This window comes from Crocodylus porosus, unplaced genomic scaffold (assembly GCF_001723895.1).
Source record: "Crocodylus porosus isolate Cpor-Errol unplaced genomic scaffold, CroPor_comp1, whole genome shotgun sequence".
Classification (NCBI taxonomy): Eukaryota; Metazoa; Chordata; order Crocodylia; family Crocodylidae; genus Crocodylus; species Crocodylus porosus.
The window spans coordinates 35,379,778-35,396,169 of record NW_017728907.1 but is presented as its reverse complement, the minus strand read 5'-3'; the positions used below and the strand labels follow the sequence as shown (position 1 = coordinate 35,396,169).

The 16,392-nt window shown below is 41.1% G+C and overlaps 1 long non-coding RNA gene across 1 annotated transcript in view; it reads left to right on the top strand.

Moving 5' to 3' along the window:
- The first annotated feature begins 14,013 nt into the window (after positions 1-14,013).
- The window catches only part of LOC109307628, a 10,721-nt gene continuing 8,342 nt past the window's right edge, over positions 14,014-16,392 (top strand). The window contains exon 1 of the long non-coding RNA XR_002100323.1: positions 14,014-14,074. This is a non-coding gene — a long non-coding RNA (uncharacterized LOC109307628). The remainder of the gene's footprint in view (positions 14,075-16,392) is intronic.

Genomic DNA, 16,392 nt, shown 5'->3' with positions numbered 1-16,392 from the left:
CTATTATTCCGTAGTCAAAAAAAGAGTAAAAACTAAGCTGGTATTTTCCAGGCATGTCTTGAGTGTATCCAGGGGTACCTCAAGTCTAAAAAGGTTGAGAACCACTGGGTCAAACAGTCAAAAGTCAGGTGATAATAGAATTAAACCTTCTATTGTGGTGCCCAGAACTGCACTAAGTTTAGGTTGTATGTGCAGACTGAACTCAGGCATATTCTACCTTTTAAATAAGCAACCTTAACCTCCTGCAGCTATAAACATTTGTATGGAATTAGACTATAGTATGAAACTAGGACAAATCCGCTCCCTTCCTTTGTGTAAGTCCAGAAGAATGTCAGCACCAAGTTACTCAAGTTTTCCAAGTGAAATTGAGGGCATAATTTGGCTTGCATTTATTTTTTTATTTTTGGAAAAACAAATCAAGAAGACGACAGACCTTCTACTTAGAAGCAGTGTTTTGTGCAAGCATCATAAAACAGTATTTTTCAAGAAATATTTTGCAGAAATCATTCAGATGATTGGAAATAAATACTATTTGACTAAATACTTTAAAAACGTTTAAATCCGGTAGTTTATTCCACCCTCACCCTCCACCTGACTAAGAAATGAACAGTCCCCATCACTGCACCCGGAATGTGAATGGAGCTCAATGTCATATTTAGATGACAATGAGCAGGATTACATTTCTCCAGTCTTAGCTTGCAATGGTAAAGGTGCTGTAAGTATTACAGCAAAGCCTGGTATCAGAAATACTTACTATCAGTCAGGGTCCAGACAATTAGACTGCATGGGGGAACATAGGAATGTAGGGGTAAGTTATAAAAGACAGAAGAAATTAAATATTCATAGTCAAGCAAAATGGTTTTGACAGCATTATACAGTCAGATATTTGGGTTGTGTGAAGCTTTGGGTGGTGATTCGATTCAGAGGAGATTTGGCCTAATTTGGTGGCCAAATCTCTGACTCCAAATTGAATCAGGGGACCAGTTTAAAGGTCTGAATCGATTCAAAGCTCTCTGAATCTTCGGAAAAGATTTGCAGAGCTTTTATGATTTGGGCAGTCCCCCAACTCTGAGCTGGTAAGTACTAGAGGCAGAAGAGAGGGACTGGGGGAGGGGACCATGGGGGGACCCCTGCCAATCTCCTCAACCCCACCCCTGCTCCCCCAGCCTCCCCATGACTGCCTCACCTGCCCCAGCTCCTGGTGTTTTAAAAAAAAGCCCCTGTGCCCACAGGGTGCTGCCAGATGGGGGCACAAGCCCCACTGCCCCCCCACTGCCCCACACTGTATGGGAGACTCTGCTACGAGCTCCCAGCTCCCCCACGGGTGCCCTGCCCAGGTCAACTCCAGCCCTTTAAGAAAAAAAAAATCTGAAAAAGCCCTCCACTCACCACTCCTGCAGCAGCCTCAAGGGGCTCATGGAAGAGCCCCCCCGTGCAGTGCGGGGCAGTGGAGATTGCCCCCCGCTGGCAGGAGCAGTGAGTCCCGGGGCTTTCCTCATTTTTTTTTTTTTCTTAAAGGGCCAGAGCTGGCCCAGGTGGGCCACCAGTGTGGGGGCTGGGGGAGCAAAGGGGAGGGCTGGGGGGCTCATGCAGAGCCCCCTACGCAGTATGGGGCAATGGGGGGCAGCAGGGATTGTCCTCCTGCCCAGCAGTACCCGCTGAGTCAGGCCTTGATTTTCCCAAAGTGCCGGGAGCTGGGGCAGCCATTGGTGGGCTTGGAAAGCAAGTGAGGGATGGGCCTGGCTGATTCGGAGATGCTGCAGCAGCTGAATCTCTGAATCAGATTCAGCTGAATTGCTTCGGGACAGGGATTCGAATCACCAAATCAAATCACTGTCCTTCGAATCGCCGATTCCAAATCCGAAGCGAATACTAGTCACTTTGCACAGGTTATCAGATATATCTTCAGAACAATCCCATTCCTAATTTGTACATACAAAAAAATACACAGGTTCTCCACTTATTATAAATTGGCAGAGCTCCGCTGAAATTAATGGGGGTTGGCCAATTTACAGGAGCTGAGGATCTGGCTCATTTAGTTGTGAGTCCCATTTAAAATATGGGCAAACTATAATGATAAATGTAAAGGCAAGTTTGTTGACTGTAGTAAGCTTCTGTTTGTATTCTCTGGATAACCAACTATATGGAAATATTTTAATAACCCTCTTACAGAAGAATAATACCAGATGGTTTGATTTGGTACATAACTTTTTTTAGTTTTGTAATGTTGCCTACTTTTGGGGTCCATCAACACTTACAGAAATGTTTTAAATTTTTATTCATAGCCATATGTAAGACCTTAGCATTTCCACTGCTGCTTGTTAGTGCACATTTTGGACAATGTTAACATCATTTCAAATATTCAGGACAAGTGAGGAACTTGCTGTAAGTCCTTAGGAGAAGCTAAAAAGAGTATTAACAAGCCAAGTCCATAAAAAACATCTGTTCCAGTCATGCTGCTGATTTTTTATTAGTCCTTCAAATCCATAGCAAAGATCTCTAGAGCAAGAAAAATGCTCTAGTGCAATTTCCAATTTCTTAGCTAACCTGATTTTGTTGATTCATACATATGCATGATTCAGTACTGTTCCTGAATACAAACAGAAAAAAAAAACTTTTGGGCTGTACTTTATTTATTTTCCTTGAAATGCCCTTGAAATTTCATTTGCTCAGTGAAACCAAACAAATAATTGCATACTAAAAGGAAAATGAAGACTAGCAAGCTAAATAATTTGTAACATCAAATATTCCTGTGCTGTGGTTAACATTCTCAGTGAGGGGAAATAGTCAGCAATAAACAGCCCACTGTATCTTAAATGCAATAACTAATATCAATGTCAACTGCATGAAGTGAAAATACCTTAGGATATGCTTTCACAGTTCTGCTCTATCGCTGCTAAATGGAATATGCTATATAACTGTAATAGTAGTCATACTTGTCATATTTTCCGTGATCTCTAAGGAAGAATATCAATGTAATGATAATGCAGCTTACATCTTTTTCTAGTTAGACTCACATTTTTATGGGACTCTCTATAGATGTTTTTAAAAGTTTACACTGTGAAAGCCAACTTGTCAGTATTTATACATCAAAAGTAATACCCCAAATCAAATTTTCAGAAATTAGGAACGTAGAGCGCCTCAGTTGTCACATCATTGTAACCTAGCTGGAGAGTAAATATAAAAAATTAGTTATGATTGGTCTGTGTAATTCTTTTCTGGGTGAAAAAAGGGAAATAAGCAAGTGTGAAGCAGAATTTTTAACAATGTCTCTGTTATACACAATGGGCCAAATTCATCTACAGTGCAACTCCATAGACAACAGTGAAGTCATAACAGGGATGAATTTGGCCTGCTTTAACTAAAATTGCACTCATTTCCCTCAGCACAACAGTCTGAGACTTCACATGGAGTTAAACACTTTTCACCAAGTACCAAGTGTGAAATGTTGTTGAAAATAAAGTTTGTAATTAAAATTGGCATTTCTGAGTCTGCTGCTGGCAGTGACCATCTTGCTGAGAAATGGCATCATTCGTGACACCAGCTTTGTGTGGGAGCCCAGTGGAAAAGGAGATTGTAAACCAGATCCTGTCCTGCCTAAAATCCAGGGGTATTTAAATACAGCAGTGAAGGTTTTACACAATAAAATTTTTTCTGTGTACAATTTACTTTAGCCATACACAGCTTGATATCTTTGGGCTTGATAGCTATAGACAGGGTGTAGTGCCTTATCTTATGCTCCTTATCAAACCCATTCCAACAAGCTGAAGTCAAGGTATAAAACTACAGTGTATCATGATTTTTTCCACCCCCAGAATTCCTTCGGGTGGCTACTGGTTTTCTATGCCACCTGTACAATTTGTTAGAGACCATCCTCTTAAAATTCCTGGCCCTACTGAAGTCAGTGATAGTTTTGCTATTGACTTCAATGGAGCCAGAAGTTTACCCATGCAACCCATCTGACTATGAATACATGAATATTATATCCCTTTCACCAGCCTGAGCCCAGTGCTATCCATTGATCTCACATAGAGACTGAACTTCAGGAGCACATGGCATGTTCAGACTACACAATCCTCCCTCATATCCACACAGCCTGGCATAGCTGCATGGCCTTGGGCCCTCCCAGTTAGAGGGAATTTCACTTTAAAAAAATGAAACTGTTATTAATTGAGGATGAAACCTGGCTTTGAAAGTTGGGTGCAGAGCTTCCATGCTGCTAGTGTGAAAAGCAAGGTCTCCTTTCTTCAGTATGCCCCTGGCCAGCAGGAGGTTCAGAAATGGCAACTTCAATTAGTCAGACCTGAAGACAAATGCTTGTCTCTTTTCTAGCTATGCAGTTAGTCCACTAAAAGATATCACCCTAACAAGTCCTTGCCTTTTACATAATTCCTGGATCATCGTGTCTGCATCACTCTAACACTACCACAACTTCAAGAAGAAACACTTATTTTCAGTTTCAGAGTGCTTGGCCACAGCAAATGGACTTTATGGCTAAGAACAGAAACCCAAGGCTGAATTGATTCCATCTTTGCAGGTTAGTCTAAACTACATAGATTGAACCAAAAACCAAGTGAACAGACATTCACTTTTGATTCCAGAAATGCAGCCACATGCCTGCATGACTCAGGCTAGAAGCTGGGGGGTGGTAGAGCACGCCTCCCTGCTCAGCTGGAGCAGACAGCTTGAGCCAACCACGCAACCTGCGAGGGGAGGTTTGCAGGGGAGATGCAAGCATCCTGGGATGCTGGGGAACTGTGAGTTCACTTGAATCTGGAGGACATCTGGGACCAGAAGTTCAATAAACTGATTTAACCTAAACAGTTAAGTCTGATACTATGTCCATTCTGGTTTATTTTAAACTTGTTTCAGCCATTTTGAAAGAGGTTTATGTGCACTGAACTTCTGTTGTGTTACAGACTTGAACCAGTTTCTGATCACTTATACTGGCTTGTGTGTAACTTCTGTCCCTAGCCTACTTGTCTGGAGTGGAAGGAATAAAGGATCTGGAGGGATGGAGTAGGTAGGATCCTTCAAAATGGAATAAAGATCCCACAGTTGTCCACGGGTAGTTTTCACATCTACCATCAATTCCCAAAATACCATCAAAATAGATTATTTTACGTTTTCCTTGGCACAAGTTTCATGGCAGCACTGTCCTCTTTTAGGACCTGCTTAACTTTAAGGACTCAAGTTAGTGGCTACTCACACGCTTAACGTTATACAAATGATTTGTACCCTATTTCTTTAATGTACTTACTTCGGTGTGTACCTAATGTTATCATGGATGCAGTCGTCTTGGCTTCAATTTTACTGACCCTAAGTGTGGGCTTTGCAGGCTGGACAGTTCAGTTGGTTTCTGTTCTGTTCTACTTACTGGGAACTTCTGATTTTGAAACTTCTCTTGTTCCAGTTTGATTTTTATTTTGTTCTTTTGACCTCATGTGGCTGTTTGTCATCTGGTACCCAACAGTTTGAACATACACATCTTGGAAGACTGCATAGTTGGTTTGTAAAATGCCTTGGTCAGCCTTCCCTGATGAACAAATATTTAAATTAAGTCTGTAAATTTGTTGCTGCCATAACAAAAATATGACTTCAATGGTTTCATAAAAAATAAAATCAGGATCTTGCTAGAATTACAGTAGGTTTTACAAAATTGTCTTTGTGAAAGTGAGCTTTGAAATGGGCTTTAAATGATCAGAAACTAACAATGGGTTTTATCAAAATAAAGTATTTACTGGCTAGTGTTCATATTACCCCTTTTATATCAATTAAGGGTGTGTGAAGTGGGCCCTATTTGATTCAGATTTGAATTCGGTCTGAATCAGGGACGGTGATTTGATTAGTTGATTCAGATCACTGTCCCTGATTTGATTCAGCTGAATCTGAAGATGCGATGCTGAATCAGATTCGGACACAGACACAGCTTTAAATGTTTTTTCTGCATACCTTGAGGTACCAACGTGGCTTGTGAATGCTGTGATGCTGGGGTGGATGGAGCATCTCACAGGAGTGTGGAGGGGCCTCCCACATGCTCAGAGGTGAACCCAAAACTGGACTGGAAGTACTTGGTGATCGGCCATGGAGGGAGCCCAGGTGCCCCTCCAGACCCAGGAGACACCAGTCGCTGAGCCAGGGAGGCATGGGGGGACCCCCTGGTGCACTCTCCAGCAGACCCAGGAGTGCTTCTGGTCCACTTCTGGGTCTACTGCCAAGTGCACTGGGGAGCCCTCCGAACTACTGTGGGATGCTCCATGTGCCCCAGCATCACAGCATTCATGAACTGCCTGCTACCTAGAGGTACGTAGAAAAAAATTTTTAAACTGTGTCTATGTCCAAATCACTGAATTTTTCCAAATCTCTTTAAATCCATTTGGAGGGTTCTGATTTGATTCAGAGAAATTACAGGGTCCTCTGATTCGATTCGGAGATTCGGCCACTGAATCTCCACCAAATTGAATCGGGAACCAAAGCTTTGGACAGCCTTAATATCCATCTATATATATTTGTTTCAGTACTGTTATATAATTTTAATGGAAGCTTTCAAATAATTTTATCATAGAAAATAAATTATATTAATTAAAATGTGTTCTATAACTTTGCTACTTTCCTTAAGCTAACATTCTGATACTTGTACGCTTTGGAATGACAAAAAAATGACTCGCTTATAATTGTATTGCTGCCTTCTCTGGGAGAAGAATTTCCCCCTTGGAATGTTTCAAAGAGCTGGTGATGTAGAAGGATGTGAAAGAAAGTTCGTAGCAAAACTGAGATAGTTAGGGAGGAAACCCAGAACTTCTATGGTAGCTTTGTTTACAGTGATTACATTTCCTGTAAAAAAAAAAAAAAAAAAGAGAGAGAAATTCACATCCCTTAGATTGTGCTGTGTGCACTTCAGCCATAATCTAATGAGTCAGCCTTATAAACGTCTTTTTAACAACGTGAACAGATTGAAGATAAAATTAAGTGAAGTAAAATGATTGGCAAAGAAAAATGATCTCTTTGTAATAGTCTTTCCAGCACAATGGCATGAATAAACTGGTGGAATATCCAGCCAATCTTAGAATAAATGATACAGGAGGGACATCTGAGGTTATAGAGGTAGAATAGTAACACTATACATTAAACATTGTGTGAAATCTCATGAGATACACTTTTTGAATAGAGAGAACTTTATAGAAGAATTTGCAGATACTAATTCCAGGAACAGAGTAATGGACTTTTAAAAGACATTATTGCTTTCCAACAGGGGGACTGACCTGCAGAAGTTGTCGAACTGATTCAAGGATGTTTTGAGGGGTGCCACAGTCACCTTCTAGTGAATCACATTGCTTGGGGGTGGGGGTTAGAACTACAAAGGAAGTGCTTCTTGGAACAGGTAGTTGTGAAGCTGCTGAGAGAAGCCACACTTGGTTGGTTGCAAATAGCAGCTATTTAATGTGATCCTATGACCCCTGATGACTTCCTTCCCTTTGGGGAGGGGATGGACTCGATGAAATTCTGAGGTCCCTTCCAGCCCTAATGTCAATGAATCTATGAAAAAATATCATGAAACTTTGGAAGACTTGATAGTGGCTGATGAAATTTAAGAATGAAAATGGATGCAATGGACATGTGAGAGAAAATGAGCCGTTTATTCATGTTGCTGGCTGGGTTTTCAAAGCAGCTGTTCGGCACACTGGGGAAGCTGGTACTGCTATAAGCATTCCACACAGCTCTGTGAAAGGAGGCAGCCATGTTTCCAGTTTTGATTTTTATCTCTGCAGATTGTGGCAAGATGTTTTACCCTTGAATCATGTTTAAAACTCTGGCAAAGTAACTATTTTTCTCAAAAGGAAAGTGAAAATGAGAGGTAGAGTCCTGTTGTAGACCTGTATGCTCTCTTTCCCACCAGGCAGACCAAATCAGCATTTTAGGGGTAAAGGACTGAAGAATGGAGAGGGACAGGAAAAGCTAATCCAGAAAGGGTCAAAATAAACAGAGACAAAGAAGCCTGTAAAGGGTAGTGAGACTGTAATAGTTGCATGCCTGGATCACCTGTCCATGGTGGCATGGGCAGCTAGGCTGCAGCAGAGCCAGCTGGTCCTGAACTGACTGGAAGCACGCAGCTGATTGGCATCGAATCCCAGGGTGCCAGGCCAAAAGTGCACTGCAAGCAGAGGCTGGGGGAACAAAAGCTAGGGCCACCAGAAGTAGGCTTGGCTGTCCTCACCTCTGCTGGAGTGCTGAGGGAAAAGCCAGGCACTCTCCCCAGTGCAGGGGATAAAGAAGAGACACCAGACATCCTATCAGAGGTAGGTAGGCAGCTTCCTGCCTTCCCTGTGGCATGGGGGAAAACATCATGGCCAGGATGCTCAGGGCAGTAGGGGACCTTCTTCATCTCACAAACACCATGGAGGCACTGCTGGACCCTCTCCCAGCAGGGAGAGAAAGGCAGTCCCTGATCAACAGTGCGGCAAAGGCTGAGCAGTCACCTAGGAAGCTGCATCAAGGGACCTGAGCCCAGTGGGGCCATAGGCAGGTAAACCAAGGAAGCTGGCAGGGGAAAACAGGGGAAGAGCCTCCCCAAAGAGACACCCTGGTAGCATGAATGGGGAGCATGAGGTCTGGTCCTGCTGGTGAATGGCAGGGGCCACCATGAGGCAAAGCCAGATCTGGCCCAGTGCCAGATCCAGGAGGGCCCACCCAGGACACCCCACCAGAAGTCATGAGGAGCCTGATAGCGGGGCAAGAGGGGTATGCCAGGCCTCAGAACAGCCCAAACCCCGGAGGGAGGAGAAGCTTGGAGCTGTGAGGCATCAGTGCCCTGCCTAGCTATCGCATCCAAGCCATTTGAGTTCATTACCCATTCAGTTATTCTTTTAAATGACTGCAGGCTGAGTGGATCTGCATGGATTCAGGCCATCAGTATCCTGCAGAGAAGACCAGGCTGCACCATACATGACAGATCAACAAGAGTGGCAACAACATCTGAGTGGAAAGGGGTAGGGTGTAGGGGAGGAAGAACCCCACAGAAGATCTACTATAGTGGTCACACCTGATCCTGCAGAGAACCACTGTATCATCTTTCAGGCTACTACAGGTTCACCTACTTAACACCAAGTCATGGTGGATGAGAGGGTTGGATGTGAAAGGGCCCCAGGGGTGCAGGGCCTGCCCATGGCACACAGGTATTGATGCCAGGCATGAGCCTATCACAGATACATAACCAGGTCTTTTAACATAGAGGCTTCCCCCTCTGTTGGAAAAGGGCTGAGCAAAACCTAAGGAAATTAAGGAGGTCCATGGGAAAAATTACTTTAAGATGTCGCATTTTTGCCATGAAATCTGGCTTAGGTTTTCAACTGAATGTTTCTGTGACAATATTTTGCTTTCAGTCTTCCCTTTTATTCAAAACCCAGTACCCCCTGAAAGTTCCTAAACCCAAACAAAATATAAGGTGATGTATCCATATAGGTATATATAGCTGTATATCCTAAGGTTTTACATGTGTGTATGCACACACTTCATATTCATATATGTACCAATGACATTCAAAATTGACAAATGCAAGGTAATGCACATGAGGAAGAGTAATGACTCACTCATTTACACTGCATTTTCCAAACAGCTGTTCACCACACAGGGGAAGTTGTTACCATTATGCACAGCATGCAGTTCTGTGGAAGAAGGAGGTGATGTAGGGATATATGGCTAGTATCTATCTGTCTGTCTGTATGGAATGAATATATAGGCCTATGTAGCTATAGATTTCTTGATGTTTTGTTTGGTATAAAAAGGCCTTGGGTTATAGATATATATAGATATATAACCCAAGGCCTTTTTATACCAAATAAAAAATTAGGAAATAAATGTATTTTGTGTGTATGTGTGCATACATTCACACATATATATGCACATACATATTTTATATATGTATACAATAATAGAAGGAAATACTGTAACAACAATTTTATGCTTTCATTTGAAACATCTGGAAAAGCTACCATCTTAGATGGAAGAACCACAGATCTGATTTGTTTCAGTGACTCATTTGTTCACTTCAGTCTCCCCCCTATCCCCTGCTTTTTGAGAGCTTTCTTATTGTATTAGTGTTTTACATTGAGTGCATTTCAAAACATTTGGTTCTTAGGGTGAAGTGCTGTTTCATGGTGATCAGCAGGTGGATCTTTTCATTGTATGTGCTCCTTGTAGATAGGGAGCAGATCTCAGCAGGAATTTTCATTTGCCTTTCACTCTGATCTGGCTGTTGCAGATCCGTATGTATTTACCACTAATATGTGCTTGTAATTTTTTTGTTAACAATCTACGTGTCTGGATATGTAAGTGCCCTCAATTTTTCTAATATCTGTCTGTCTAAGGCCCTTGAATCCATCTGAGAGAGAAACAATTTTTTCTATCTGCCACAGTCTTCTTTTAAAATGAGAGAGAGAAATTATAAACTGTATGTGTATGGTACAGTACACCTTTTTGACCATATGGGTTCTCTAGTTGGAGATCTAAAGGAATCTTTATTTGTGTGATCTCAGCCAATGGGAATCCATATATGGAAGCATGGAAGCATCTGGAGAAGTCACATTTTCATAATGTAGTAGAGATAAGTTGTCATTTACTCCACTTAGATCTGCTCTGTAAATCCGATGGGAAGAATTCTCCCTTGGGGATCTCATCCTCCTTCCTCTATTTACTCACTGAAAGCCATCCAAACTCTGTGTGTGGGGTGAGTTGTAGTTGACCCTTGGTAATTAGGATCACTTACCTTAATATGTTTGTGATTTTTGACAGGAAAGACGAGCATGATGCGGTAGAACTATTCAATTCACTATATTTTTCATGCATGAAACTTGGGATAGGTGATATGAAACAAACCTCTTAATGAGTCCTGTTCTCTTGAAACATTTCCCGTTTCTTTAATAACAGAAACATTTGCCTTCCCAATGTGGTGATAGAGCACAGCCAAGAGATAAGAAAAGATGAACAGCTAAATTGACTGTTGGTTTGGAAAACTTCTGCCAGGTGTGCTATAACTATAATTTGGACTGGGGTCTACCCAGGCTAAGCACGTCTTATCCAAAACAGTAGTTAGTCTCTAGCTCTTAAGAATAACTATAAAGTTCAGAAAAAGTGAATGCACTTGTCAATCTGAACTTTATATTCTTGTGAAAAACTTGGCCTTAGAGCTTTAGAAAATAAATATTTTTGCCACGTGGCAATGGTTGTGAAGTAAATATGTCCCGCTGCTCTGATCTTACATCCTGTCACATTAATGTTTCAGAGCACTCAATATAAATATTAAAACTAATAGCTTCGCTCTTCAGCTATTACTCCATCATTCCCTGAAATCATCATAAAACATTCAAAGCCTTTTAGAACATTTACACACTTGAATCTGATGGTGGGGAAAGGAGACTAACAGAGCACATCTCGCAAGCTTAAATAATAGTGGAAAGCTGTTTATGGAATATGCTTTATTTATTCATCATTTCAAGTAAAGTTTCAGTTTTGATGGAGGGGAAAAAAATCAAAGTATAGCTGCCAAGGGAGAAGACTGAAGAATTGCTTTTCTATACTGAGGACTTATGTAAAAAATATGGAATAAAAAAGGAAAGTCCATGAGAATCCCAGTCCAAGGTCAATCAATCTTAGGACTGTGGGTACGTAAACAGCTAATGGATTGTAAAGACACATACCAGTGTTATGAATTTTTAACAAGCAACTCTTCAGCACAGACCCCTATAAATCAATGATGACTTATTGGCTGGATCAATTATGCAAACTCTAAAGCATTTAATGACAGGTAATGAACAAGTCCCTGGAGTCCAGCAGTCAACAGTGTTTTGCAGTTGTAGTTACAACTACTTAAGTAAAAAGTCTGCAGGAAGCTATTCCTCAGAAATGATTTAAAGCTAAACTATAAGATTGTGCTAAAGTGAAAGGGCATGCTTGAATTTCTCTTTACATATGCCTTCAGTAGTGGGAAAGTGAACAGCATCACTACTGTATTCACAGGCACGTGTATTTTGTTTTACATACTGCATGTTATGGACTTGACTTCATGTCTCCTGAAATGTACCATGCATAAAAATAGCAGTGTAATTTTAATGGGTGCAAACTAGTACTCATGCTATTACAATAAATGGTATCTTTCTATGACTTTATTTTGACCATTACAGTAAGTGCCAAGACTTTCTCGGATTTTCATTCTTGCTATGAGACAAGGAAGGTTGACCTTGCTCATCTCAAAGTGAAAACAAAAACCTAAGAAGTTCCTGTCCATAAAATGGTCTTTGCCAATGATGCTTTAATTGTTAGTCATTCAGAAGCAAGACTGCAAAGTCTCATGGATTGCCTTTCTCATACTTGTGATGATTTCAGTCTGACTATAAGCCTAAAGATGACAGTAGTCACAGATCAACAAGTTGACCACCCTCCAAAAGTTAGAATAAATAATGAAAGCCTGGAAGTGGTTAAAACATTTACTGACTTGGGCCCCACCATCTCACAAAATCTTGACTTGGAAGCCAAAACTATTGCTTACAATGGAAAGGCAAGTAACACTATGACTAAGCTTCAAAAGAGAGTTTGGAAAAACAGAGTGCTCACTCTATCGACAACGATGTCTGCCTACAGTGCTTGCATACTTAGCTCTCTATTGCATGGCACTGAAACATGGACTCCTTATGCTAAGGAAGAAAGAAAACTGAACAGTTTCCATTTTTTATGTCTTCACCATATCCTGGGCATAACATGGTATGACACTACCTCCAACTTCACTGTTTTGGAATGAGCCAAGATACCCAGTGTGTTCATGCTCCGGAGACAGAGACACCTCCCTTGGTTATTACATGTAATCATATGATCGATGGCTGAATACTGACATACTCTTTGGTGAGCTGGCCATTGGCAAATGTCAGCTTGGATGATCCAAACTCCATTTTGTTGATGTTTGCAAGAAAAACCTTCATTAGCTGTGCACCAGTAGCCAATGCTGGGAATCAATTGTTTTGGACTGCTGCAAGTGGAAAGCTACCTGTGTTATTTTGAGATGGAGAGGGTCAGTGATGAGCTAGAGAAGAGGCAAAGGGGTAGGTAAGATAAACTGGTACTCGGCATGCCAGTGCAAGTTCAACCGAGTTTGTATGTGCAGATTGCTGGAGGGTCTGCTTGTTGAGAATCAGACTCAGCCACTCAAGAAGCTGTGGTGGTACCCGGTAACCCAACAAAGGTGCAGCCTCCACAGTCTTCTGAAACTGATAGCTGCTAAAGATAATGACTGCCAAGTAAGTGCCCGTGAAATGAGTGAAATAAGGGGAGTATACTATTACAGATACCCCAGTATGAAAAAACTGAAAGATAAGTGTAGGCTGAATAATATAGTGTAAGTTTCATGGAATAACAAGTGGTATTATACTGCTTTAATTGCTTATCAAAATGATCATTCAATGGAAGATGAATGACTTTTCTTGGATTTTTGAAACATAATAGTTTTTTTATAGTTTAAGCATTAATGTTTCTTTTGTGTAATTTAAAATAATTCTGTGGATTATTGGCAAATTATAAGTTAAACATGTCATTCAAAACCAGAAACAGGCCTCTAAGCCACTGATACAGATGTCACATTTCTCTGGTAACTTGGTTAAGGATTTTATCAGATTGAATAAGGCCTCCTGGCTAAATCAATAAATGAAGTATGTTCTCCCATTTGTTTTACTTTCAAAAAGAAGACAAACAAAAGTGAAGTATTGGTCCTTGACCTGAGGAATCAAATATTAAATATTTTTGACAGGGGGCAGAGTTATTTCATTAAAAAATATTCTTATGCTATCCCCTGGCTTTATTATTCATAGATAAACAACGATTAAAAGGCCATGTGGGATTAAAGGTAATATCAGTGAGTTTTAGCTTTTAAACATACCATTAAAGAAGTACCTTCTTCCACATTAATACTGTCAATGAATCCCAAATGCTCATGAACAGCACGATTCTGTTCCACAACCATCACACTGAGTACAGTAAAATCTCTGTTATTCGGTACTTCACCAACCAGAATACCTTATTAACTGGAATTTTGGTGCTGTGCCAAAAGTGGTGGGACGGAAATGGCACTGCGCCACTTTGCCTCCCACTGTGCTGCTGAAAGCAGTGGGATGCACACAGTGCCATGCTGCACTCCTTTGTCTCCTGCTGTGCAGGAGGGTGGGGGGGAAGCTCACATGCAGCAGCCGCTGCTGCCACCACCCCTGTGCTGCCACCATTCTGCACGCGGCTGCCGCCACCCCCCTATCCCTCTCCTCTCCCCACTCCGCATCCTGTTGGAAACCCTGTGCCTCAGGTAGCTGGCACTTTTATCTTACAGGCACCCCCCATTCCCCACTCATGCTGGATAACAGGGATTTTACTGTAGTACCTTGCTCTGCAAGTTGCCCTACTGATTGAAAATGAGGTACTTTTCAATGTAAGAAAGAATACTAGAACGAGGCTACTAATAAAATGGCAAGTTTGCTTTATTCGTATAGTTCTCGAAGTTTGCCAGGCATCCAAGGGCAAGTAAAGCCACTGGGGATTTTAACAAGAGAAAACAATTGAAGGATCCATAGTGATTATAAGCAGCAGCAGCTTTTTACTTATTGAACTAGACATAAATCAGTTTTCTTTGTTTAGTATTTATTGTTTCATTTGACTGGATATAGGAACTGTAGGAATTTTTCAACATGTACTAAGAGTTTTTCTACAGCATCACCTGATTCAGTAAGTTCATTGGAAAATCTATTTTGTAGTTGTGCACAGCAGTATTCATCAAGAAGGAAAATGTTCTTACTTCAGTGGTGTAGCATCATGAAGCTGTCCTAAATAATTGTGATGGTCCTTTCTCTGCTTATTTGAATGGACCCTGCACTAGACCTAAAACAAGGTTGCAAGGAAGTAATAGTAACACAAATGGCTGAATTCATTCTGAAAACTTTTGGTAACACAAGAAGGGCCTAATACCAGTAATCATTTATTTTTGTGAAGAAAAAATATTTGAAATAAAGAAAGGCTGGCACCCAGAATATAGATATATAACATAGGGGAATTCGAGTGTTTAGGATTATTACATTTTATACATTATAATGGTAGTTTGAATTTCCTCCATAATCATAATTCCTTTCATTGTAATTATCTTTATCAAATGAAAAAAAGCCAAAAAGAAAGATCCTGATAATCTGTGTTAAGAAACTCAAGAAGAAATATTAGATGATGTATTTGCCATACCCATCTGTTATCTGCCACTGGAAAAGCAAGGTTTGATAAAAGGATGTCAGATGCTTCTAGTATCATTTGATCATTTGATATTATGATACAAAGATGTCCTGAGCTCCTGTTTAAAGCTCTTTAGACTGGTTAGACTTGTATCTAAACTGACACTACACAGCACTCATTATTGTGTGAATGTTACAAGTTATGTCAATATCTGCAGCAGTCATAGCTTCTTCCTGATGAAAATTCTCTATTTTAATCTGTCGAAACTATCGACCTTTCTACATTTGCACTATTCCAGTTCTTTTACTGCTGGTTTGTTACATGTATAGCTGCACTGAAAATGTTGTCTGAATTGAGAGCCATAACCAGTCAGGGCAAGTCTGCACTGGCTCCATGTTGCAAGGGGGAATGCCGCCATGAAAAGTGTCCTGCCCACTTGCTTCTATTTACCATTGCACAAATTACCAGAAATGGTACAACATGCTTGCTTTGAAGTAGGCCCCATAACTTCTCTTTTGTTCTCTGCCTTGGGTCTGCTTTCTTGCATGTGCACAGCATCACTTTAGAGGTGGCTACGTTGCCTCATTTCTGGGATTTGTGTGTGTGGAAGGAGTAGGTAGCGCACACTTTACAGGACTGTTCACAGCCATGGGGCAGAGGCATTGAAGATGCATCTTTTAGGATTATGGAAGTCCATAAGTTTCACTGCAAAGACAAGGATGTACTAGAATTTCTCTTTGTTCTGACTCTTCTTTGATTGTTAGTTCAATTTATAAAGAAGCTGGCATTGCTAGGCTGGTGGAGCTTTTCAAATGACTTAAAATTTTGTACTTGGCTGCTCTGAGACTCTACTGCAAGGAAGAACTTCTGGATGTGATAGAAGAGGCAGAAGGACAATACTAGCTTTATATTGTATTCCTTCTGGCTCTTTTTCTTTGGGTTTGATAAATAAGGCTTGAGGGCATGTCCACAAATGCAAGCAGGTGCACTAGCAGCAACTCAAATAGAAGCAGTGCAAATTTGGGCTGGGGCTTTTTGCCTCAGTGCACATGCTCAGACATGCACTTTGTTGTGGAGCAAATTGTGCCACTTGGGGCAAAATAACCCTGCCTGGCTCCTCCCGGATCTGCGGCTAGGGGGAGCTAGAGC